General features: G+C 44.4%; 1 protein-coding gene and 2 long non-coding RNA genes across 10 annotated transcripts in view; 2 read left to right on the plus strand and 1 right to left on the minus strand.

Moving 5' to 3' along the window:
• The window catches only part of PRKCQ (protein kinase C theta), a 144,222-nt gene extending 126,024 nt beyond the window's left edge, over positions 1-18,198 (minus strand). For 5 of the 8 annotated variants that reach the window (XM_074000950.1, XM_005564579.5, XM_065520263.2 and 2 more), the window contains exon 1: positions 17,743-17,797. The gene's annotated coding sequence lies outside the window, so the exon portion shown is untranslated. Of the gene's footprint in view, positions 1-17,742; positions 17,798-18,033 lie in introns of those variants that run through there. The other 3 variants (XM_005564580.5, XM_074000948.1, XM_074000947.1) reach the window with 1 other exon arrangement.
• A 3,003-nt stretch (positions 18,199-21,201) lies between these two features.
• On the plus strand, positions 21,202-21,952 carry LOC141407642 (uncharacterized). Its single transcript, XR_012417445.1, has 2 exons — positions 21,202-21,471; positions 21,673-21,952. It is a non-coding gene; the product is annotated as an uncharacterized lncRNA (long non-coding RNA).
• Positions 21,953-22,105: 153 nt separating this feature from the next.
• Positions 22,106-24,534, plus strand: LOC141407643 (uncharacterized). Its single transcript, XR_012417446.1, has 2 exons — positions 22,106-22,242; positions 24,375-24,534. It is a non-coding gene; the product is annotated as an uncharacterized lncRNA (long non-coding RNA).
• The last annotated feature ends 514 nt before the right edge of the window (positions 24,535-25,048 follow it).

Genomic DNA, 25,048 nt, shown 5'->3' on the forward strand with positions numbered 1-25,048 from the left:
CAGAGAGACCCACACTCCAGGGCCCAGCAGAGAATGCCTGGAGAAGAACTCAGCAAAGCCGACTAGGTCTAAGCAGAGCTCCCGGCTTGATGATGATGCTCAACCAGAGTGCGTGTTCTCTCCATTACTAAAATAAGTAATATATTGGACAGCAAAACAAGGAAATAGCCCCACACAGTAATTGAGCTATAAAGAGAGAAGGAAGTCTCAAAACCCACTTCTCAGAATTAACTTCAATGTCAGGTAGTACTTTTAAACGTAAGTCAGTAGATAAGGTATATTCCCAAAATCAGGCTTTGCTACGTGGAGTATTAAGAACACAGACCATGGCATCAAACTGCTTGAGTTCAAATTCCAGCTCTGCTGTATGGTAGCTCTGTGGCTTTAAACGAGCTATTTAACCTCAGTTTTCTTGTCTGAAAAATGAGGATCATAATAGGATTAAATGGGTTAATAGATGCAAAGTGATTAGAACAGTTATTAGCAGACAGAAAAAGTTCAATCTATGTTAGTTGCAATTATTACATACTCAGAGTCAAAAGAACACTCATGTTTTCTTCCAAGATTTAGCACTAAAATATTTTCTGTAATGATTACTTTTTAGTTATTTTGTTGAAAAAATGCTATGGTTCTTTCAAGGTGGACTTCCTTGGTTGGTTCTCAGCTGCCACCTCCCCTCCCCCAATAAAACAATAGCCCCTGTCCCTTGTCAACTAGATCCCGGTACACACAGTTTCACTTTAAAGGCATGCAATCACTTTGGCTCAAGAGTGAAGATATTCAGTCGAAAGTGAAGGGATGGCTGGGATTTCAGAGCGAGAGTCCCACAGTTCCAAGAGTCCCGGAAGCAGCAACCTCACTTTGCCCAGTGTCCCTCCTCCTCTTCTCGGTGACAGGGAGATCTACTGCATGTCTGGAGGTGCATGGGTGGGATTCTGGGTGCCCTGCCTTCTGAGTCCAGGTCAGGGGCACAGGTCTCCATGGCCCATCCTGATGTTGGGCCATCTCTCCTACCTTGTCACTGCCTCTTCCCTATAAGCCCCTCATCATGACACATGCCTCGATTTATCTTACATCGAATCAGATTTTCTGCTTTACTTTTTATGCTTGTTCACATCTCTCGTCTACCTAGCGCGCTCTCAGCCTCCACTTGGCAGCCTAAGCCCACCGCTTTGTTCCTCCTCTTCCTGCCTCCAACTCTCCATGGGATCACACCACCTTCTTCCTGTATGGGGTTTTCTGGTCTTTTCCCTCCGACACTCCTCCACTCTGTCATGTGCCTATACTGAGCTGACATTCCATCAAAATTTACTGAGTATTTGCTACTTGTGGGACTCTCTGCTCAAGGCGAGGGCTAGGGGCTAGACAGACAAAGAGATGCAGAGCTTGCCCTCGGGAGCTCACAGTGCAGTTGGGGAGGGAGGAAGGGCGTGTGAGAGCTGCTGAGCTGTCCATGTGCACAGGATGCCAGGGCATGCAGAGGAGACACACCTTGACCCAGCCTGTGGGGGCCTTCGCAGAGGAGGTGATGTCTCAAGGGTTAGCCAAGTGACGATTGGAGCGTGAGAAGTGCACCCTGGGCCTGGGATCAGGTGCAGAGCTGTAAAATGCCAGGGGCTCCTGGGGAGCTACGAGGTGCTCAAGGACTCAAGGGAGGCCTGAGTCTAACAGGCAGGGGACAGGCCGGGAAGAACTCACGGGCCCTGCGAAGGTCCGGGATACTATTTTGCAGGTGATGTGGAGTAACCAAAGAGCTTTGCAGTGGAGTGAGCAATCATTTTTGTTGCAGCAAGATCCTCTATCAGCAGTGTGAAGAGCAAGACTAGAGGCTCAGTCTCGGAAAATAAGCGAGGTCCTCTGTAGGAAATATTATGGTATAAATGGCTGCAATACTATTGCTCGATGGTATTTTCAAAGGCAGCTGCTGCAGCCTATCCCTTCCCCTCCCACCTGTCCTTCTGTGAGGCCACTGTGTTGCTCGCCCAGGAGTGTTCTCTGCTGCCCCTCCTTGATCTTGCCTGGCCTATGACCTGTTTTTCACCCAAAGACCAAGTCAGCAGGAACTTCCCAGTTTCAGACCCCATATGGAGAAATAACAGGTGGGGGGATCTCAACCACCCAGGGGCCATATAAGGGAGTGACCCCATCTCAGATCTGACTGCAACCTTATGAGAGGACCCTAGGGATGCCGTGAAGACCAAAACCGCCAAGCCAGAGCTGACCCAAATCCCTAGCCCACAGAATCAAGAGCAAATACAATGGTGCTGCTTTTTAAGCCACTAAGTTTGGGAGCAGTTTGTTCCATAGCAATTGATATCTTCAAAGCAATGCTCTGGGTCAAATAAACACATGTCAAATAAAGAATAAACTCCCCACTGACAATTTCAGGACAATAGCACGGGTCCACTGTCAATATATACCAACTTGCACTTCATCCTTAATTACTTACTACCAAATCCCATTTCCAGCCTTTGTCACACTTAACTGATTAGGGCTTAAGCTTTTGAAAAAGGAGTTTTCAGAAAATGTAATCCTCTGATTCTATCTTGCAAAAGACTAAGAAAATGTGGCATGTGGATTAAAATTCCCTGGAATTTCGTTTGAATTTTCCTATGGGTAGTGTTTAGATGCACATTCAAGCAAATGTACGTTTCACTTTTTGAAACTGCAGAATGTTTGATGCTTCTTTATAATGTGCCTTCTCAGCAGCATGGCTGGGTGTCTTGAGATAGCACAGTACTTGAATGAATAGTGTGATCTCTCTTTATGTTTACATATTTAGACCCAGAAGTCTAGTCTATTTTTCCATGAGAAAATATCTATAACATTTTCCTAGAGAAAATTGATTTTATTTTATTTCAGTAGACACATATGCTCTCTGTTCTGAATACTTTAAGCTGTTTCTCTCAAGAGAAGGGGTTTGCTTGCTGGTTTTCTTCTCTATAAAAATAACAGAATTCAAACATGATGTGATGTGTGAACATTCCCCTCTGCCAGCTCCAGCTATGGGAAATTGCTAATGGTTGAGTTTTACTTTATTAATTTCTAAAAGGAAGTGCTAATATATGCTTAGCAATGTTAGCCTTTTTTGGTGAAAGAAATTGCATTTATTTTATTTTAAAAAGAAACAAAAATCCCTTCCCTCTTGTTGCAATACTTTGTTCTCCTAAAGCACCTTTAGTTGCAGATCTCAAGTGTACTATAAATATTAACAAATCTCCTTGTCCAGGAACTAGGAAAGAATCCCAGGAGGAAAGTCCTTCTTTTCATTACCATGGCAAATACTTCAGCTGCCTCTGCCTCAGAACTCGGAATTATGTAAGTTACTTCCCACTGAATTACGTTCATCAAAAGTAATTGAAAAACCACAATTACTTTTGCACCAAACTAATATTTACAAAGTAGAGTAATTCATGTTCTTCCTATACGAGAGTTATTTATGTCTACTGTTCATATTACCCCTCTAAGTATGTCCCCAGTAAAATGTATGCCAATTTATGTTTATTGAATGACTAGTGCAGATGAATTAGAGTTCCCATTTTTAGAGGAGAGATTTCCTCTATTATTCATCATTATCTTATATTCCAGAAACATAGCCCACTGAGGAAATCCATTTGACCTTTTTAGAGAAACTTGGTTATCATAACGTTCCTTGTGTTACCATCCCCACTAACACGGTAGAACGAATCATGTTTTGCTGTTGCTATGGCATTACATTTTAATTCCTCCTGTCCATAGCAAAGCTAATTGTAGCTGAATGACTCCCATGTTTGTGTGACTGCACTTCAGTTTATTGGTGTAGAGTTATACGTGCCACCAGTGGTTTCATCCTCTGACCTACACTGGATGTTCTGCAGTGGTTATGACAGGACACACCAACTACAGCCCTAGGAGCTTGAAATGCATCCACTTCTTTCCCACCCCAGCTGTCCAGGTGAAATCCTGGTCTGGCCAGAATGGGTAGATGCCAAAAGGGCCTCCCAAAAATAGCTACAAAGTATTCGAATCAGGAGGAATCCCAGACCTGCCCCTAATCCATTCAACCTTGTCTCCCAATTCCCACTTCTGGGACTTTTCAGTCCGACTTCACTCTTGGGTAGGTCTGGAAGGTGAGCGTGACCCTGGCAGAGCGGGACTAGGTAGGGTGAATGATGCAAAGAGATTCAGTGGCCTCTCTCCAGTCTCTTCTCCTACAAGGGACAACCCAATGGGTTCCCAATATCCTTGTGTGCCAGCCACCACCTGTCCTTGATTACTGCAAGGAAACTGAAGAGCAGAGAGACAGAGAGAGCTCAGGAGGGGAGGAATACAGCTGATGACCAAGCAGATGACACCGGCCAGGAAGACGTCAGTGTGCCCAAGGGTTTCTATGGAGCTGGCCCGGAACACTTCTCAGTCAGATTCCCCTAAAACTCACCTTTAGATCTAGACCCAAATTGGAGTGCTTAGGGCTCTCAATGTTAATGATTAGGGCCTAAAATATGGTATTAATGTTTGGAAACCTTCATATTGGTGACTGGAGGGAAATTAAATATATTCCCTGGCTATAGGAGGCCTCATGAACCTCCTCAATCCAAGATTCTGTCTGAGTTCTGTGCTGAGAGTTAAAGAGAGAAAGAGAAGACTTGGTACATGCTCTCAGGCTTACTCAGGAGACAATAATTGAATTAAAATGTCATTAGGGAGCTCCAGTAATAAGAAGGATAGAAGCCTCAGGTCCCCAGAGACACAGGAAGCAGAGAGAAAGTCCATACATCACAGGTGACTTGGAAAAGGTCTAATACAATAGGACACTTAAAAACATGCCAATTATATAGTAGGGGCAAATAGTGTTTCATGAACAGGACATAGGGACTCTGTTTGAGAAGAGACCTCCATGAACAAAGACAGGGATACTCTTGGCCCTAAAGAGCCCATTCCCTTCTCATTTCTAAAAGGATAGCAGAACACAATGGATAGAGATGCAATTCAGGGCCAGAATGCACAAGGTACCAAGTCTTGCATAGGAAGACGTGTCATCCAAATTCTGCAGACAAAGTTGAGCGTAGCTCTCTTTTCTGCCCTTACCTGACCCTGTGCTTACATTCCCCAGGAGGGAAATGTCTCAGTGGAGTCCCAGTGTTTTCCCTCTGTGACATCCCTGAGGTCACCAAGGCCTTGTGGGGTACAAGCTGGAAACCTCAGCACTGGCTTTAACACTGTTTTAGCCGGGGTTTAGCTGTTGTAGAAACCCATAGATGTGAGTGCCCATTTTATTTTATTGTTGCTGGGATTTATTTCTAATCTTCTTTAAAAGATTATGCTTTTCTTTGGTTTCATAATGTTGGTTTATTCTACTTTTAAGTGAGTCCCCTAAATAGTTTACTACTCTTTCCTTTTAAGATAAACATTCTTTTTTAGTGAACGCTTTCACTTACTTTGTTTTGGGCATACCTCTATCATCCTAATTCTTGAATTGAGTCTTTTACCTTTCTTACTCGTATCTATTTTAGTACATTTAAAAGTGATTATAGGCCGTGCGTGGTGGCTCATGCCTGTAATCCCAGTGCTTTGGTGGTGGCAGGCGGGTGGGAGGATCATTTGAGGTCAGGAGTTGGAGACCAGCCTGGCCAACATGATGAAAACATGTCTCTACTAAAAATACAAAAGTTAGCCAGGCATGGTGGTGTGAGCCTGTACTCTCAGCTACTCAGGTGAGGCAGGAGAATCGCTTGAACCCGGGAGGCAGAGGTTGCAGTGAGCTGTGATCACGCCACTGCATTCCAGCCTGGATGACGGAGCGAGACGCTGTCTCCAAAAAAGAAAAAACAAAACAAAACGAAACCAAAACAAAATAAAAAATCCCCCAAAAACTAACAAAAAAAAAAATTATGATTTTGTTCTGAAGAATCCTTAAAATATTTTTCATTTAATTTAAACAAAATTTTATCTCTTTTATCCTTTACTATTTTTTCTTTATTAAAATCACTTATGAATTTTTGGTATGTCTACATTTTATGTTTACCTGTTGCCTCATTCTTTTGCTTATAGAATATTTTTGAATATTTTAATATTATCTTTTATTTCCTGATCACGCTTAGCTTAATCTTTTTTTAATTACTGACATTACAATGGTCCATAAAGCAGGATGCCAAGAGGATGATAAGGGGAAAAAAAAAATCAAACCACATACAAGGGGAGGTGGAGTCTTTTTCTTGCAGCAAGTCGCCTCCTGGAATTCTAAACATTTCCCACCCCCTTCAGCTCTGATTTCTGGTAGAATTTATCTAGATAACCCCAGAGGCCCAGAGGCAAAACCTTCCAAGACAATAGTAATTCTGTTGTGCAGACATTTAAGTCACTAGACTGGGATGCTTTTCCTCTAGCACTCAGCACACCGTCCCTTGGGCATTACAGATTCTAAAAGGTATGACTCCTTTATTTATTCCACTAATATTTACTGAGCACCTACTATGTGTCAGATACAATGCTGAATGCTAGAAGTGCAACAAAAAGAGTAAGAGAGAGTGTGGATCCTGTCCTCAGGGAGTGTGCAGTGTGGAAGAAAGCCAAGTGCTGACGTGGAGGATCAGGAAGAGCTTTCCAGAGGACAAGAGCCATCTTGGGAGCTGATGAGGTACAGGAAGTAGCTCAGAGATTGAGCAGACGCTCATGAGACCAGGGGATGCAGGGACCTCCGAGGAGCTTAAAGAGGTTCAGACTTGGAGGAACCCGATGTGAGGGCTGGAGAGGAAAGGGGTAGAACTTTCACATCCACATCAGAGAGCCTGGGCTTTATCCCGGGAGCACTGGGTAGCCTTTGGAGAACTTAGAGCAGGGAGCGGCACGCCGGGTTCCAGAAGGCAGCACACGGTAACCACGGCTAGGGAAGAGGTTCCACGTCAACGCAGAAGAGAGACGGTGGTGGCTGTAATTAGAGCAGAGGTGGCGGGAGTGTGACAGGCTGGAGGGAACACGGAGGAATCAGGGTGAGCGCATAAAATCGGTTTGGGGCAAGTTATGGAAATAGGGGAGATAGAGTCAAGGAATGACACACAGATTTCAGGTCATGCAGCAGGTGATGTCTATGCCAGTTGCAGAAAAGAGCAGGAGGGGAAAACATGTTGAAAGAGGAAAGGGAAGGTGGTGCATCCAGTTTTGCGGCATGAGGCATTAGGCGTGCCCAGGAACTATCTGGGGAAGAACGGCAAGGGCAGTCATGGCGGCGTCAGGGCCAGCGAGGAGATAGGTATGGAGGGCGATGAGGGATGAGGATGCTCACAGGGTGGGAAAATTGAGGAACATCAGTCATCCAGGTTGATAAAGAAGAGGAGCTTGCGAAGGAGAAGAGAGGAGGGAAGGAAACATGGGCGGGGGGTCATGGGAGACACAGGGGGGCAAGCACCCAGGATGCATGTGTGCTCACAGCACATCTGGCTGCAGGAAGTCAGGTAAGAGGGGGGTAGAACTCCACGGGAACCGGCCATGAGGAGGGTGCGGGTGATCGTTTCATGGGGAGAGGGTGGGGGATCATTTCCGAGGGGCTCAAGAGGCAAGGCCAGGCATCTACAGTTCAAGACATGTGGGGTGAGGAAGCAGAGGCAGCAAGTGTAGACAACAATTTGAGGAGTTTGATTGTGAAGAGGAGAGTGACAAGGAAGTAGCAGGAGGAATGTATAAAAGGATATATAATTCTTTTTTTTTTTCACAGAAGGAAGGGATTTAAGCTCACTTAATACAGTACAGGGAGAATGGGGCCAGAAATGAGGGAGAGAAGGAAAACACAGGTGACAGGGAAGATAAGGGATTGAGATTCCCAAGAACAAGAAAGAAATGGATTCCGGGGCCCCAGGGGAGGTGAGCCTCAGGCAGGAACTGAGGGGCTTTTTTTTTTTTTTTTTTTTTTTTTTTTTTGAGACGGAGTCTCGCTCTGTCGCCCAGGCTGGAGTGCAGTGGCGCGATCTCAGCTCACTGCAAGCTCCGCCTCCCGGGTTCACGCCATTCTCCTGCCTCAGCCTCCCCAGTAGCTGGGACTACAGGCGCCCGTCACCTCGCCCGGCTAATTTTTTGTATTTTTTAGTAGAGACGGGGTTTCACGGTGTTAGCCAGGATGGTCTCGATCTCCTGACCTCGTGATCCACCCATCTCGGCCTCCCAAAGTGCTAGGATTACAGGCTTGAGCCACCGCGCCCGGCTTTTTTTTTTTTTTTTTTTTTTTTTCTGAGATAGACACTTGTTCCATCACCCAGGTTGGAGTGCAGTGGGTCAATCTCGGCTCACTGCAACCTCTGCCTCCTGGGTTCAAGCGGTTCTCCTGCCTCAGCCTCCCGAGTAGCTGGGATTACAGGTATGCACCAGCACGCCTGGCTAATTTTTGTATTTTTGGTAGAGACAGGGTTTCACCATGTTGGCCAGGATGGTCTGAAACTCCTGGCCTCAAGTGATTCCGCCTCGGCCTCCCAAAGTGCTGGGATTACAGATGTGAGTCACTGCGCCTGGCTGGAACTGAGGGGTATCTTTCGTTGTGAAAGAAAAGAAGGATGAGAGGGTGGATTCAGATAAAGTGAGGCGTGCATTCCTGTGATCCCAGGGTGGGGGCAGTTCTCATTCGGGAAACTTGCACCTTCTCAGGGAAGCAGGAGGCAAGGCGGCTGCTGAACGCAAGGGGACGGCAGAGGCGGGAGCAGCTGAGGAGAAGCTGCCATGGAAAGCAAGATCATTGGCCAGGGAAATGTCTGGGAGCTGGGGAAGACAGAGATCCTAGACTAAGGGGGAAGTCACAGAGCTACGGCATCCTGAATTTGCAGAGCGGCATGTTTTCCAGGAGAACTCATCAGCCTATGTGTAAACGCTGGAAAAACAGGCTGTTGGATTTAGCTGTGATGATCCCAGCGACCACAGAGGCGGCAAAGAAAGTGCATGATCTCACACATCACCAGGTGGTCCTTCCTCAGCAGCAAGGGAAACGCTTTAGCGGAGGGACGGTGGCCAAGTTTATATTTGTCAATGTCATGCTGAAAGATCTCTGGTCTGTATAATAAACGCTATTTCTTCCTAACCTGTCTTGTTCTTTATGAAACTGATGGGTACATTTCAAAGTTTATATCCTTCCTAACAAACCAGGGACATGGTTATCACATACTCCCCCTAAGAAAATATCTTCCCCTGATGGGTGGGGTGGCTCACCCCTGTAATCCCAGCACTTTGGGAGGCCAAGGCAGGCGGATCACTTGAGGCCAGGATTTCAAGTCCAGCCTGGCCAACATGGTGAAATCCTGTCTACTAAAAATACAAAAATTAACCAGGTGTGGTGGTGCATGCCTGTAGTCCTAGCTACCCTCGAGGCTGAGCCACAATCATTGCTCGAGCCTGGGAGGCGGAGGTTGCAGTGAGCCGAGATTGAGTCACAGCACTCCAACCTGGGCAACAGAACAAGACCCTGTCTCAAAAACAAACAAACAAACAGGAACCACGTGTGGTCCTTCCCTAAACAGCCACTTAACTAACAAACTTTGGGAACACAGTCCTTGGAGGCATGGAAAGAATGCCACATCAGAAGCCAAGAGATCAGGGGTCAGCACTAGTAATCTGATGTGTGACCCTTGATCAAGTTTCTTAACCTGCACACCTCAGCTGGCTTCTCTGTAAGCTGTGAGATCCACCCAACATATGGGGCTTTCCGAATGACTGATTCCCGGGTTCCGGGCACAGGGCATGACTAACGACTGCCTTCCCATCGCTCCCTCTTCCTTCTGGCCCCTAAGCTCACCCGATTCTATAACTTAAAGGAATGGTATAGAAAACTTAATGCCATAGGTATGTACTTTACTTTTTGAATTTTAATTTTTATAATAAGTTCTGGGGTACGTGTGCAGGACGTGCAGTTTTGTTATATAGGTAAACGTGTGCCATGGTGGTTTGCTGCACCTATCAACCCATCACCTAGGTATTATTTTTCCTAATGCTCTCCCTCCCTCCAATCCCACCTCCTGACAGGCCTCAGTGTGTGTTGTTCCCCTCCCTGTGTCCATGTGTTCTCATTATTCAGCTCCCACTTATAAGTGAGAACACAAGGTGTCTGGTTTTCTGTTCCTGTGTTAGTTTGCTGAGGATAATGGCTTCCAGCTCTATCCATGTCCCTGTAAAGGACAGGATCTCATTCCTTTTTATGGCTGCATAGTATTCTACAGCGTGTATGTAGCACATTTTCTTTATCCAGACTATCATTGGTGGGCATTTGGGTTGATGCCACATCTTTGCTATTGTGAAGAGTGCTGTAATGAACATACGTGTGCACATATCTTTATAATAGAATGGTTTATATTCCTTTGCGTATATGTCCAGTAATGGGATTGCTGGGTCAAAAGGTATTTCTGGTTCTCGATCTTTGAGGAATTGCCACACCATCTTCCACAATGGTTGGACTAATTTACATTCCCATCAACAGTGTAAAAGCGTTCCTATTTCTCTGCAACTTCGCCAGCACCTGTTGTTTCTTGATTTTTTAATAATCGCCATTCTGACTTGCATGAGATGGTATTTGATTGTGGTTTTGATTTGCATTTCTCTAATGATCAGTGATGTTGAGGGTTTTTTTCTCCATGTTTTTTGGCTGCATGAATGTCTTTTTTTAGCTAAGAAACAGATTGAATGTGTCCCAAACCAAATGATACAAAGTTTCATGAAATAATTACCCTTCCTACATTAAATGCATTCTAGTATTTTCTGTTTTATTCTATTTCATGCTTGCTATCACTCCCAAAATTAATGTCATTGCCCACTAGTGGACTGTGTCTTGGAATTTGAAAAACTGTGCAGAAGGCCTGGTTTTGTATAGCTAAAACACATCAGTGAAAACAGAATGGAAAATGTTGAAGCTTATGCCTTAAAAATGCTGAACACAGCTGAGATGAACTTCTCTCAAAATGACAAGAAGAACATTTCTGTTTACTTTCAGGACAGACTTGGCTCACCTCTGAACCCCTGTCCTTTTGGCTAATTCTCATACATCTTCCATCCCCACCTGTGATACCTTGTCCTCTGGAAGCCTTTCCTGAACCTCTGAATCAGGACTTGGTTCCCTTCTACATGTTCTCGAAGCACCCAAGAAATCATCTACATATAGTGCTTAGCACAGCAAATGGCCCATAGTGACCGGTCAATGTTAGAATATATTGCCGTAGTTTGTTCACTTTTCGATTTTTCCAATAGATTGTACACTCATAAGGAATTCTCGCCCACAGGGGAAAAAGTTTCAGGATGACAATGATTCTGCTTGTGCAGATATTTAAATCACCAGATTGAGATTTTTTTCTTTTAACACTTAGCACCCAGTCTTTTAGGTGTTACAAGGTTAAAAAAAGAAAAACCCAAAAGGTGTGTTCTTGGCATCAGCTAACACTCCAGTTAAAGGCGAAAGGAGCTAGGCCAGGTGTGGTGGCTCATGTCTTTAATCTCAGCACTCTAAGAGGCCAAGGTGGGCAGATCACTTGAGCCCAGGAGTTAGAGAATAGCCTGGACAGCATGACAAAACACCCATCTCTACAAAGTGCACAAACTAGCCAGGGCATGGAGGCATGCAACTGTGGTCCCAGCTACTGAGGAGGCTGAGGCCAGAGGATCCCTTGAGCCTCAGAGGTGGAGGCTGCCATGAGCTGAGATTGTGCCACTGCACTCCAGCCTGGACGACAGAGCAATACCCCATTAAAAAAATGCAAAGAGTTAAAGAGCAGACCTCTGACTGTCTTGTCCTCTTTCCCTCCTAGTTGTTCATGAATTAAGTACCCAGTGAGGAGACAGCTGTCAAGGTATAGGTGAGCTTCCAGTGCAAGCCGAGTGCTGTGAGTTCATGGGCAGGTAAAACTCTCTGAAATGCTGAAGAGAACCTGAATGGCACTTGTATCCATTGGTAGAGAAACCTTTTAAAGGGTTCCTCCTGTTCTTAGAAAAGGATCAAACTCCTTCACATGACTTAAAGGTAGGGCAACTCTACAGGGCAGTTTGCCCAGGACAATCTGGGTTTGTACCTGTTACCCAAGCTTAGTGATTAATAACATGCTCTTTCACTCTATGAACAGTCCCCATCTGGAGGATAATGCATATGGTTCACCTGCTTACAGGCCCTGTGTGATCTGGCGCAGCTGACCCCTCCAGCTCCAACCCGCAACAGCCCACACGCCGGCACATGCTCCTTTCTCACAGCATCACTGCTATCAGAGATCACAATTTTCTTCACTCCAAGAATTTCACTGGTTAAGGTCATATGGCAAATTAGGACGAGGAGAAGAGGTTTAAATGGAAGCTGCGATGCTTACCCTGCTCATTTCCACTCACCTGCAAGGCTTAGACTCGACTGCACTGGGATTCCAGGCTCAAATGCTACAGGGCCATTCTACAAACACTGTTCCTACCTCCCAGAACCCCCTGTCTGGCTCACTGCCACTTCCCCTTCAGGTCTCAGCTCAGCCATCACTGATAGCTCTGGGACACCCCAAATCTAGCTGCACACATAACACCGTGTGCGTCCCCTAGTGAAACACTTACACCATCTTTCTGCACATATTTATTCAGAACTTGGTATGTGCCAGGCCCTGTTAGAGTGGCTGGGGACACATCTAGGTACAAAATGCCAGCCCACATGGAATTTCATGCTAGAGGAAAAAAGAGACGGAAAGGAAACTAATAAATATAAAGTAGAGTTGCATGACATTATAAACGGATATATAATAGTACAAATATCTCATGAATTCATCACAATTCATTATAATTTCCTATTTGCCTGACTACATCTCCCTGTGGGTTTTGTAGCACGGTGTGTGATCGGAGGCTCGCAACAAAGGCCTGGTGAATTCATCAATAGCAGTTTCCCTTTCCATTCTCTCCATTGTCCTGGGAACTTGTCCTGCTCTGATAACATACAAAAGATAATTGTATCTGTCACTAACCTTCTAAAAAGTATCTGTCCCTCACATTCAGGATTATTAACACTGATGCCATGTTCACTTTATTCTCAACAACTACTCATTTCTGAATCATAAGGTTCCTCACGGAGGTGGAGATAACCATACCCACAGAGACATTTTGTTTATGTTTTAGGGACTGTCCTTTCCATGGCTTCCCTAGTCCCTTAGGTGCTGTGTAAGTTGTATTTCCTCCATTAATTCTTCACTAGAAAAATGTGTATATGCTCAAGCTGGGATAGGAAATAAACAATGAACTCAGGAGTAGCATCCGCCGAGATCCCTGCCATTGGACATTCGATGATTGGGTAAAAAGTTAACTCATCAGCACCTTACACCTATTAGAAAGGCTACTATAAAAAAAGATTTTTTAAAAAGGCCAGGTGCAGTGGCTCATGCCCGTAATCCCAGCACTTTGGGAGGCCAAGGTGGGTGGATCACGAGGTCAAGAGATGGAGACCATTCTGGCCAACATGGTGAAACCCCATCTCTACTAAAAATACAAAAATTAGCTGGGCGTGGTGGCATGCACCTGTAGTCCCAGCTACTCAGGAGGCTGAGGCAGGAGAATTGCTTGAACCTGGGAGGCAGAGGTTGCAGTGAGCTGAGATCGTGCCTGGCGACAGAGCGAGACTCCATCTCAAAAAACAAAAAAAAGACAGCATTGCTAAGAATATGGAATACTGGGGACCCTTTCTACCATTGGTGGGAAGGTAAAATGGTCAAGCCACTGTGGAAAACAGTATGGCAGTTCCTCAAAAAATAAAACATAGAATTACCCTGTGACCCCACAATTCTACTTCTGGGTATATACACCCCAAAGAATTGAAAGCAGGATCTCAAACAGATATTTGCACGTTCCTCTTCATGGCAGCATTATTCACGATAGTCAAAAGTTAGAAGCAACCATCAACAGATGCAAGGATAAGCAAAATGTGGTATATCCATAAATGGAATACTATTCAGACTTAAAAAGGAAGGAAGTCCTGTCCAATGCTGTCACATGGATACAGCTTGAGGCTAAGTGAAATAAGACAGTTACAAAAGGATGGATACGGTATTCCGCTTATGTGAGGTCCCCAGAACAGTCAAAATCTTAGAGACAGGAAGTAGAAGGGTGGCTGCCAGGGCCTGAGGGGAGAGAGGGATGAGGAACTAGTGTTCCATGGGGACAGAGTTTCAGTTTTAGGAGATGAGAAGAATTCTGTGGATGGATGATGGCAATGGTCACACAACAATGTGAATATACGTAATGTCCCTGAACTGTACACTAGAAAATAGTTATGAAGTTAAATTTTAAGTTATGCATATTTTAACACAATAAAAAAGTTAACTGGTAGGTCGCCTGGGACTGTGGTTGAAAACAAATGCTTGATGGTTAGACTAATCTGGATGGTCCAGCTAACCTGACTCTACCCCTTACCAGTTATAAGGCCTGGACAAGGGCTCTACCCCTTGAGCCTCATTTCCTCATCTGAAAAATTAGAAGAATAACAATAATATCTAATTTATATGAAGGCTTTTGTTAAATGAAGTAGTAATGCCTCTTACATATAAATAAAATTCTGAGTATAATCTATGGCACATAAATTCTAAATAATAATGACTCAAAACCATATATCATTGGTTTTGTTAATGCTGATTATTATAATTAATACTATTAGCTTAATTCAAAAGCTAACATCAACCTACAGCAACCTGCAGAAAGATGTCCCGCCAAATATTTGCTAATTTAATCCAGGAGCAAAAATCTAGGATTCTGGGCTTGAGTGAGCTTTCCTAATTTCTAACACTCTGATGCTCCTTTTGTCCCCAAGAATGTGTTTAGGTGACAGAGCAATCAGAATTTGACATGTATAAATGCTTGGCATGTTAAAATAATGAAAGATATTTTCACCATTGTAAGGAAACACCTTTTCATCCATCTTCTCTGGTTTAACATCACATTTTTCTATAGCTTCTCATGATTTCTTCCTTAACAACTGGAATAGGTGCGAAAAAGCTACGCTGAACACATAGCTACTTAGAAATGAGCTGCTTAAAGTGTTAAAATAAGAGAAACAGCAAGCATGAGTTTAATGCTACGTATGCCATCACAATACTAATTTCCCTATTTTAAATTAAAGAGTACACACACACATACACACATATATACACACACACAGGCGGAATCACATCTATATTGCTGAGATTTTTCATTGTATAACCATATATCATTTTAAATGATTTGAGGCAAATTATTACATAAAAATGAAAGACTGAACTCCATAAAAAGGAAATCACCTGAAATCAAATATAACCTTGCTAACGAACCATCACATTAGCAACATTTTTAGGTGCAACAACATAATCAGCAACTCTAAGACATCAAATGCATTAAAAACAGGAAGTACTAACTCTAATTCCTAATTTCAAGACAGGCAAGTATACCGTAATTACATCACACGTTCTAAGGAGATTCGTCTGCGTGGGTCTACTTCTGAATCCCCGAAGTTACATACTTGTACCACAAGCTCATACTCTTGAAAGAAAATTCTGGACCCAGTCCACATAGAATTTTGGTTAAAACATCTAATTCATTACAGAGAAGAATTTAGTCTTTTCCACAGAAAAGACAGCATATGTTAGAATGAGAATACTTTATAGAAATGACCAATGACAAGCCGGCTATGTAAGGGGGCCTCTGATGCTTGGTGTTAGCAAGAGACAGAGAGTATTATTGTTGAAAGGGATCTTTGAGATTATAGAAAGGGCTGAGGTGTGAATAATCAAACACCATCCCCTTAATGCCTGAAGGAGAAGTGAGACAGCAAAACAAATCAAAGTTCCAGTTGTTGCACCGTGTGTGGTAAGCGCAGACGCAGAGAGGACATTTCTGCAGGAGAACAGAGGTAGAAGTTTGCTCAAGTAACAGTTGCCACCCCGAGGCACCACAGCACAAGACAACAGCGGAAGTGAACATGACAACGCGGATGGTGGGTGACAAGAGTCTTGCCTGGATACTGACATTTTTAAAGTGTAGAAGAAAATCGCAGGCCACTGAAACAGAGGCTGACGGTGCCCAGCAGGTTACTCTTGAAATCAGAAACAAAAGTTCATGAGAGACAAGAAGGCAGAAACAACAAAAAAAACTTAGAGTGGATCGCTAACTTGCAGGAGCTGTGCAGCTGAGGCTTTGCAGGTTTTAGAAGCTCTCCCTACGCCACGTCTTTAAATATATGTATGTTCAGTCAGCAGAAGGAAAGGGCTAACAAGAGCCTTCTGTGGTAGGCACCTGCATCAAACAATGGCACTGATCTCAGAGGGATTTTAAACAGCTGTGCATAAACTTCAAAAGTAATTTGCAACCATATTGGTAAATGTCACCCTTCTTCCCACTAGACACAGCACTTTTTTAAAAGAGATTAAGCATCCGCAGTAAGCCTGCCATTTTACAAGCGTTACCCAAGATAAGTTAGGGGAAAAATGAAGATGATGATTCACAAGGTCGGGGTGTGGGGTGGGGTGGGGGACCCAGGACCTTAAGAATAGGGCTTGTCTGTCACACAGCCTCGGGCAGGAAGGGCCCAGTGGGGACCGTGGCTTCTAGGGAGCAAACTAAGGGAAAAGAACAATGGAGTGGACCCTCCAGGCTTCCTGCATCTCTCATGGAGCCTCCCGAATCCCAATGGTTTAGAATTTTCTTTGGCAAAAGAAAAGGACAAAGAGGCCGGAGTTGACAGAAAGCGTGGGCGGACTCCTCAGATCTTGTAGGTGGTTCTCAAAAGAATTCAACAGGCTTGAGGTGTGTTCTGAAAGGGCAACTGGAACGTCAAGGACTTGGACACCAGGAACAGATGGTTCACTTCCCCACGGGCAGGGAGAGGGCACGGAATGCTCTCTCTTCGCTCCACCTTCTCCAGCCTAGTCCCCTTCAGCCCGTGCCACTCCGGAATCATCTTTTATTAGCACCACGTCCAGCCCGCAGACGGGCAGGACAGCACAGGGGACGAGGCCGTTCTGTGGCGCTCTCCATGCAGGAAGGACCGGAGTCTCCCAATCCAGCCAGCCCGTGGACCTGTCTTCATGCCCACTGGGGAGCGCCCACGGCTGTAGCATTCAACAGTCACTCTCCCATTGATAACGGCGGCTCTCGAAAATCCAATACCACAAGATGCTTTATTGCACAAATTTTGCTTGGTTAACCTGGCGCTCAAAGATGGAGAATAACCTCACTTGAGGCCACAGGAATGAGCACCCAGACTTTTTTTTTTTTTTTTTTTGTTATCTTTCAAAGACCTGCCTCCCCCTCCCCCAGGCCCTTGACAAGAAACTTGGCTTGTTTAGAAGCCTGAGCAACGGCACCCGCGTCCGTGCTCCAATACATTCCCAGAAAACGGGGTATGCTCCCCTGTGGACAGGATACCATCTCCAGAAAACACCTTTCCTCACGCGTTTTTTACCAAGAATATAAAAACTTTCCACCTTCCTCCCTCCCCGCAGGCCGCCTTTCGTTCAGGTGAGAAGGAAAAGAGAGAGGAAAGGACGAAGCGCCCCCAGGCCGGCGGCCCCCACCCGGCTAAGGTCGCCAGCCTCCCGCATCCCATGCGACCCGCGCCCCAGAAACCCAGCGGGGAAATGCCCCCCCGGTGCGCTCCTGCGCCCTCTTGGTTCCATTTCCTACTCCGCCTGCTCCCCCGGTAGCCCTCACCCCTTCCCGGAGGCTCTCCGAGGGGCCCCGGGTGGCCCTTCCCGCCACGGGTCTCAGCCCCTCCAGCCTGCTCCCTCCCGGCTGCGGCGCGGGGCGCGGGGCCCGGGGCCCTACCTGGAGCGTGCGCGGCGCCGCTGCTGCCCGGTGGCTCGGGGACTGCGCGGGGACTGGCGGGGCTGGCGGGGCTGGCGGGGCTGGCGGGGCTGGCGGGGCTGGCGGGCCCGGCGCACTGCGGGTGCGCCCCGAAGGCGTTGCCGGCCAGGGGGCGCTCGCCAGCCTCTCAGCCAGCCCAGCCTCCCGGGACCCGGCACCCCTGGCCAGGGACGCGCGCTCGGTCCCCCGCCGTGCGCCCCCGGTCGCGCGCCCCGGCTCCCGCTCCCCACCTCCCGCTCCCCACCTCCTTACCAGCCACTTGTTGCCCAGCTGCGAACTGGAGCGGGAGGCGGCGGCCGGAGGGCCCAGGACAGCCCCGGGAGGGCGGCGAGGCCGAGCAGGAGCGCCCAGGCTCCGGCCACATTCTCAGCGTCAGGAAAAGGGGCGAGAGGCCACATGCCTCCCTGTCGCCAAACTGAAAACGAAACGGCGCTCCAGCAGATTGGGTGGAAAGAGCTGTGTCTGTTTTCTCTGGTTTTTTTTTTACGCTAGAAAGGTCTTGTAAACATTGCTCCTTTTAAAATGACCTACCCCGGGAAGTTTGGGCACACTTCTGTCCTGGGATCATCGTTTCTAGGTGGCTTCTGACCTGGGACTTTGATTTTCTGTATCTGCACATTGTCGTTTTATACACAATTGCCAAGGGGGAACTGTTGTCAACTTCACTGTGCTTGAAGCTGCAAAGGTGATGTTGCCACCGTGCTTGTCATTTTAGGACTTTTTATGCCTTGTGGGTAATACTAATGATGGTCACAATGAGGATAACTGGGGTGGTTTCCTTTCTGTACTCCATGTAACTAATTTCTCATTCAGGCTAGAAAATTGTATGTCTGGTTACTAATACACTTAATGGTTTCCTTGCAATGATGACATCAAATTATTAAAATGTACTTGATTAAGTATTTTCTTGCTGTAGTGTACTAAGATCAGATGAATCTGAGAAGTGAAACAGTAATTTTTTGTCCTTTTTTCTTTTCTTGTTTTGAGAGAGACATTAAAAACGATTAAAACAAAACAGGCCAGGTGCGGTGACTCACACCTGTATTGTCAGCACTTTGGGAGGATGAGGCAGGTGGATCGCTTGAGGCCAGGAGTTTGAGATTAGCCTGGCCAACATGGCAAAATCCTTTCTTTCCTAAAAATACAAAAATCAACTGGGTGTTGTGGCACCTGCCTGTAATCCCAGCTCCTCAGAAGGCTGAAGCTGGAGAATCATTTGAACCTGGGAGGAGGAGGTTGCAGTGAGCCAAGATTGCACCACTGCACCCCAGTCTGAGGGACAGCAAAACTCTGCACCCAAAAACAAAACAAAACAAACAAACAAACAAAAAAGGTGTAGCAAAAGCCCAGAGTTGAATTAGCAGCCTTCTGGTCATGGGAGTATAGAATGTCAGCTAAAAAGGACCTCCGCGGATGGCAAGACAGATGAAAACTGAGGCCCAGAAGGTGTTTCATGACTTGATTAAATCACTCAGGTGTGCACTGGGAAATGAGTTATTATGATGCCCCTAATCCATATGAACCCAATAAAGCCAACACACACACACACCTTTTAAGGATAAAACTATATTCCATTAAAATTAGCCCCACATTTGTCAATATCCAACAGCATTGGACTGACCCTCAGGCCAGAGGCTGTAGCTCTTGGAAGATCCTAGCCAGGAGGCTCAAGGGTGGCCAGTACCTCAGAAGTGCTGGCTCATTCTGACATCAGCAGAACCTGGCGTATAGTAGGTGCTCACTGGGTATTTGCTATGGAAATTTGGCAGGAAAGTGCGTCTATGTGTGGAAACAAGGAGGCAGAGCCGAAGCAGTGATTCCCAAGCAGATTCTTTCTGCAAACTACAAAACAGAAGCGTCCCTAGCTCAGAGTGCCATCCACCTGGCTCTTTCTCCAACTGTTTTTCAGTGGATCCTGTTACACTGCAAAGAAGAAATGGCAAACCGATAACAGCTGCTGTGCCTAAACGATGGTAAGTTCCTCACACCCCATATCTGGGTTTCTCATTGACAATTAGGCACTGAAAAGAAGCTCATATGTCCTGTTAATTTAATCAGTAGTTAGTGGCTTCAGAAAAAGTTTCGTATATACACCAGGTATGAGAAGGACTTTTTTTTTTTTTCTTTTTGAGACAGAGTCTTGCTGTGTTGCCTAGGCTGGAGTGCAGTGGCATGATCATAGGTCACTGCAGCCTGGATCCCCCAGGACCCAAGTAATCCTCTCACCTCAGCCTCCCAAATAGCTGGGACTACAGGCACACACCACCATGCCCAAGCTAATATTTAAAAAGATTTTTTTTTTGTAGAGATGGAGTCTCACTATGTTGCCCAGGCTGATTTTAAACTCCTGGGCTCAAGTGATGCTCATACCTCAGCTTCCCAAAGTGCTGGGATTATAGGGGTGAACCACCATGCCCAGCCTGTGATGACTTTAGATGCACCACTCATGTAATCTTCATAATCTTATGTGATATGTATCATCATCATCATCATCATCTCTCTTTAACAGAAGAGAGAAACGAGGCTTAGAAAGGTTATGCACCTCCCTCAAGATCCCACAATTAATAAAGTACCAGAACCAAGATTCAAACCCAGGTCAGGCTTGAGCCACCATCTCAAGAGCTGCTGAATAATTAATTCTCTTTTTTTTTTTTTTTTTTTTTTTTTGAGATGGAGTCTTGTTCTGTCACCCAGGCTGGAGTACAGTGGCACAATCTCGGCTCACTGCAACCTCCACCTTCTGGGTTCAAGTGATTCTCCTGCCTCAGCCTCCTGAGTAGCTGGGATTACAGGCATGTGCCACCATGCAAATTTTTGTATTTTTAGTAGAGATGGCGTTTCGCCATGTTAGCCAGGCTGGTCTCGAACGCCTCACCTCAGGTGATCCGCTCGTCTCGGCCTCCCAAAGTGCTGGGATTACAGGCATAAGCCCCTGCACCTGGCCAAGTCTCCATTCTTACATCGTGCACTCAGCTTCTCTTTCTTTCTCTTTTGGACAACTGATCTTTGAGGACTCTTGGCTACTCAGACGTCCTATAATCGGAAACCTACAATAGGAAACCTGTTAACCTGAAGACTGGATCTTTTAAAACAACATCCATCATATATCTAAAAAATTGGGATTTTTTCATCTTAAAATTTCATCTAAAACAAAAAATTCACGTCTGTTCTGGGTATCCGTTAGGTGTAGTGGACACCTCTAGATATTCTTGATGCCAGCGTCCTGTAGACCCGCCACCTCCTTTCCCAGGTCACAGGGTGTTTCTGTTTTCTATCAGACAGTCTCTTCATTTTATAAACACGGCTGCTCTCAGAAGTTCTCCACACCTTTGTTCCTGGAAGAGGAAATGGCGTTTCCTGGAGGGGATGACACGTGGGCGGTGAGGTTCCACTCATTACGTTAAACACACACCAACTTTCAGCTGTGTACTTCTTTTCCTCTTTCAGGTTCTACCCTGACGTTTCCTGGAATAATGCTGAGGACTGCCTGTCCGGTAGCCGCTTCATTCAGTTCACTTCATCTCGGAAGCACCTGACCCCTGCCTTGGATTCAGCAGCCCTCCTGAGAGCTGAGGAAGGAGGAACTCCCATGTGTCTGCTCCCGGAGCTGCCACAACCCATTTTCCTGCAACTCGGAACCTGGAAAAAGGAACCCAGGACGTCACTTTGCTTTTGTTTTGGACCTAGTTGGTGATTATACTCTCTCTTCCATGGAGACTACCTCTTGCATCCTTCCTTCTATATGAGATTTAGGATAGAAATTAAAAAGAAAACATTTTATTTTGAGTCTTGATTTGGAGAAAGGTACTATTCGGGGAGAAGCAGGCTATATGATACACATAGAAAATTTGAGGACAGAGTTACTTAACAAGGACATTTCTGTCTCTGCAGCAGTCACAGCTTGGAGGAAACCAGTTTGCACTATTTGATGAAGAATTGGGCCACCAAACCACTGATACTTTCCCAAAGGTTTGGCAGAAATTGTTTTTCGAGTGACTCACCAGAGTCCCTAGAAGAATCAGCATGGAATTAGAGGACAGTGACCTACCCTAACCGAACACATGAGCGATGTGTGAAGTCTAGTGTCAATTTATTCAGAAAATATCAAAATTATTTTGGGAGCTATGGGTCAGAGTTGATAGGCACAAACAAATAAACAAACAAACAAAAACATAGGTATTTTAAATTCACAGCTTGGATAAGAAAAAGGGAGATGTTGTCATTTCTCTTCTTCAATCCAACTTTAGATTTTCAAGCCGGAGAAAGATAATTAGAAGTCAGAAATTGTTATTGCCAGAAAAGAGCCCTAAACCCTGAAACAAACAAACAAACAAACAAATGAAAAGCCGGGCCCTCCTCTTGGGGAGTGATGAACCTCGATTACTGTTGATAGTAAGACTGATATCAACTCTTCCAGTGAAAACCAGTGAAAGGCGAACGTAAACCTTACCCTAGATTAAGGTCTGAAAACTGTTTACAATATAGATTTGAAAGTTCCATTATTTAAAATATGTATTAGACATGCTTTGTAATGTTAAGTTACTTTAAAAAATCTTACACAAGGGAGGGGAAGTATGTATTATTCCTTCATTTAAAAAGAGATAATGTGTGAATATTAGTTAATGTTTATCGTACATTTACTACCTGTGTCGAGGCATAGTGTGACACACTTTATTTTAATTATTTAATTTGATTCTAACAACGAATCCCCTGAGCTGGATAATATCCTCTTCATTTTACAGATGAGACAATTGAGCCTTGGAGGTTAAACAAACGATTTCCTAAGCTCATTCAGCCAATAAGTGGTAGGGGACTGCTTGATACCGGTCCGATTGATCTTCAAATCCATGATTTCTGCCATCATATTCACAGAAACAAGACAAGAGCTGAAATTATAGTCTGACTCTTGAAACAGTCAAAGAATTGTGTATGTTTATGAAAGTTCTGATTAATAAGATATTCTGAGGACAAAAGACATGGATAGATGGGCAATGTGTAGATTAGAATGTATCACAATGTCCACTAAATAATAAAACCATAGAAAATGAATTTAATCCTTACTGTGTAGAATATTTAGAGTAGATTGTTTTTTCCTGGGTATCAGTTACTATTACACTATACAAGAATGAAATTAAACAAGAAACAGTTCCTTTGGTATTTTATTTTTTTAAAGGTGGGAGTTATAAAAACAGTATTTGCCATCTGGTTTTAATTATGGCTTTGGAAATTCTATGGGTACAATTTGTTGTCATCGTTGTTGTTACCACTACCAATACAGAGACTCTAATTGTGACATTAGTTTCTAAATCAGATAGTGAATAATTACGTTTTCAATGTTGTCTTAACACAGATAGAAGTTAACAGGATATGCTTCTGGTGTGTTTCTGGATTCTAAGGGTAGAACCAACATAAAACTAGTCAGTCCAAGTATTTCTAAAGATCCCCCAGACACAGTTCTCCTGGATTTGGGAAGCCTAGAGATATTAGCAGAATAACTATGGCCCAAGTGGGTATAAAATTTTGTCTGAAATTAAAGAGATATTGATTAGATAATCCCCAGAGACTGCTTTTTAGTGATTATCTTCCAGCAGGGTAAAACAACAGCAACCTGAAAACCCAAAAGACCACACGTTTTAATGGCAAGTCCTCCCCAGGAAGGATTAATCAATCTGAGAATTCATCTGTAAATCCAGGAGGAAGAAATCAAGATGAAAACTGTCATATTGATAAATTTGATGGTTGCAATTTCATCGTTTGACGTAGTGCAATTGCTTGAGATTTGAAAGGGAACTTACTTTTGAGTATGTCACTTTATCTGTTTAGATTTGAAAGGCACCTTACTTTAGAGTCAGTAACTCAGTCTCTTTTTTGAAAAGGCAAATGCCACACCTGACCCTCATCATTCCCTTCTCCTTTGTCCATAGCCTGGCTTTATTCTGCCATCCAGACACACACACACACACACACACACACACACAAATTGGGAAGAGATTTCTCATTTTACAGAAAGTATGCCGGGCTACACAGGATATTCTATCAGGTTTCTTCCAGCTATAAAATTCTGATACTATCAAATTAAAGTACTAATTGTCAGTGATGGGGGATGTACTACAATTTGCTTCTAGTGGTATTCATTGCTAATTTCCTATATTCACTGGCATAAAAAAATTGCAAACACCTGCATAAAAGGCTATACTGGTGGTACCAGGAAAACACTGAAAATCATTACTCTCTGTGTTGTGTCCAGCTTTTTTGGCTACATCATCACTTCGACCATTCACTCTTAAAGAAAAACTTCTGTGGAACAAAAATGTAAAGATTTTTTTTTTTCTTGGTGGCTTAGCACAGTGGCCTAATGTGGCTGACTATGTGTGCCTGTTGTGTGAGTCACTTAGACGTGCTTTGTTTCTTGGTCGCAGTTTATCCCTCAACGCAAGCATCTCACCCTCAAAATGTTTATTTGGGACGCAACCGCAAACCTGGAGACGGGTTATTTCTTTCACCTTGGATTGGCTCATCTGCTGTGAGTGGAGCCAAGCTGACATTTCCTTTCCTTTCTCTTCTTTCCTTCCTTTTTGTCTGCCTATCACTAGGTAGAGGCAGCACGTAAGAGAGAGAAAGTCATGCATGTGGAGTCCAGCAGATCACCCAGAAGGCAGATGTTCGATCTCCAGTTTACTCATTAAAACAAACAAAACCGCACCTGGATTGCCTGGTACTTAAATAAAATGCACGATGATGACTGAAGAAAAATCTCTTATACTTAAGAAATAGTCTTAATAGCTCACATTTGTATTTCTATTGGCTTACAATTCTATTTCTAATATTTGTATAATATTAAAAATAATTTTAAAAATGAACTAATCTTTTCATATCTCTTATGAGAACTTGATGGAGATAAGATGTGTGAAGATCAAAGATACGTGGTATTTGAAAACAGAAAATGTGTTTGTTTTTCTACGCAGATTACAAATGTCATGCATTATTTCACAAACTCTTCTCAAAGTGGTGATTTTAAAATTACTAAAAGGAGGGTATATTCATATCACCTCCCAGCATTTTTATAGGTAAGATTGATTAGCCATACCCTCTAACGTGCTTTGATCCCTATAAGCCTCAAGAAGAGAATGGTGCAATTTGAATTAACAACTACCCGTTATAGAGCATTTGCATCACAGTATTTTCCATATATGATCTTATTTAACCCTACGGCAATCCTATGATATGGGGACTGTGCACACATTACAGATGACGACTTGAGGCTCAG

This window comes from Macaca fascicularis, chromosome 9 (genome assembly GCF_037993035.2).
Source record: "Macaca fascicularis isolate 582-1 chromosome 9, T2T-MFA8v1.1".
Taxonomy (NCBI): Eukaryota; Metazoa; Chordata; class Mammalia; order Primates; family Cercopithecidae; genus Macaca; species Macaca fascicularis.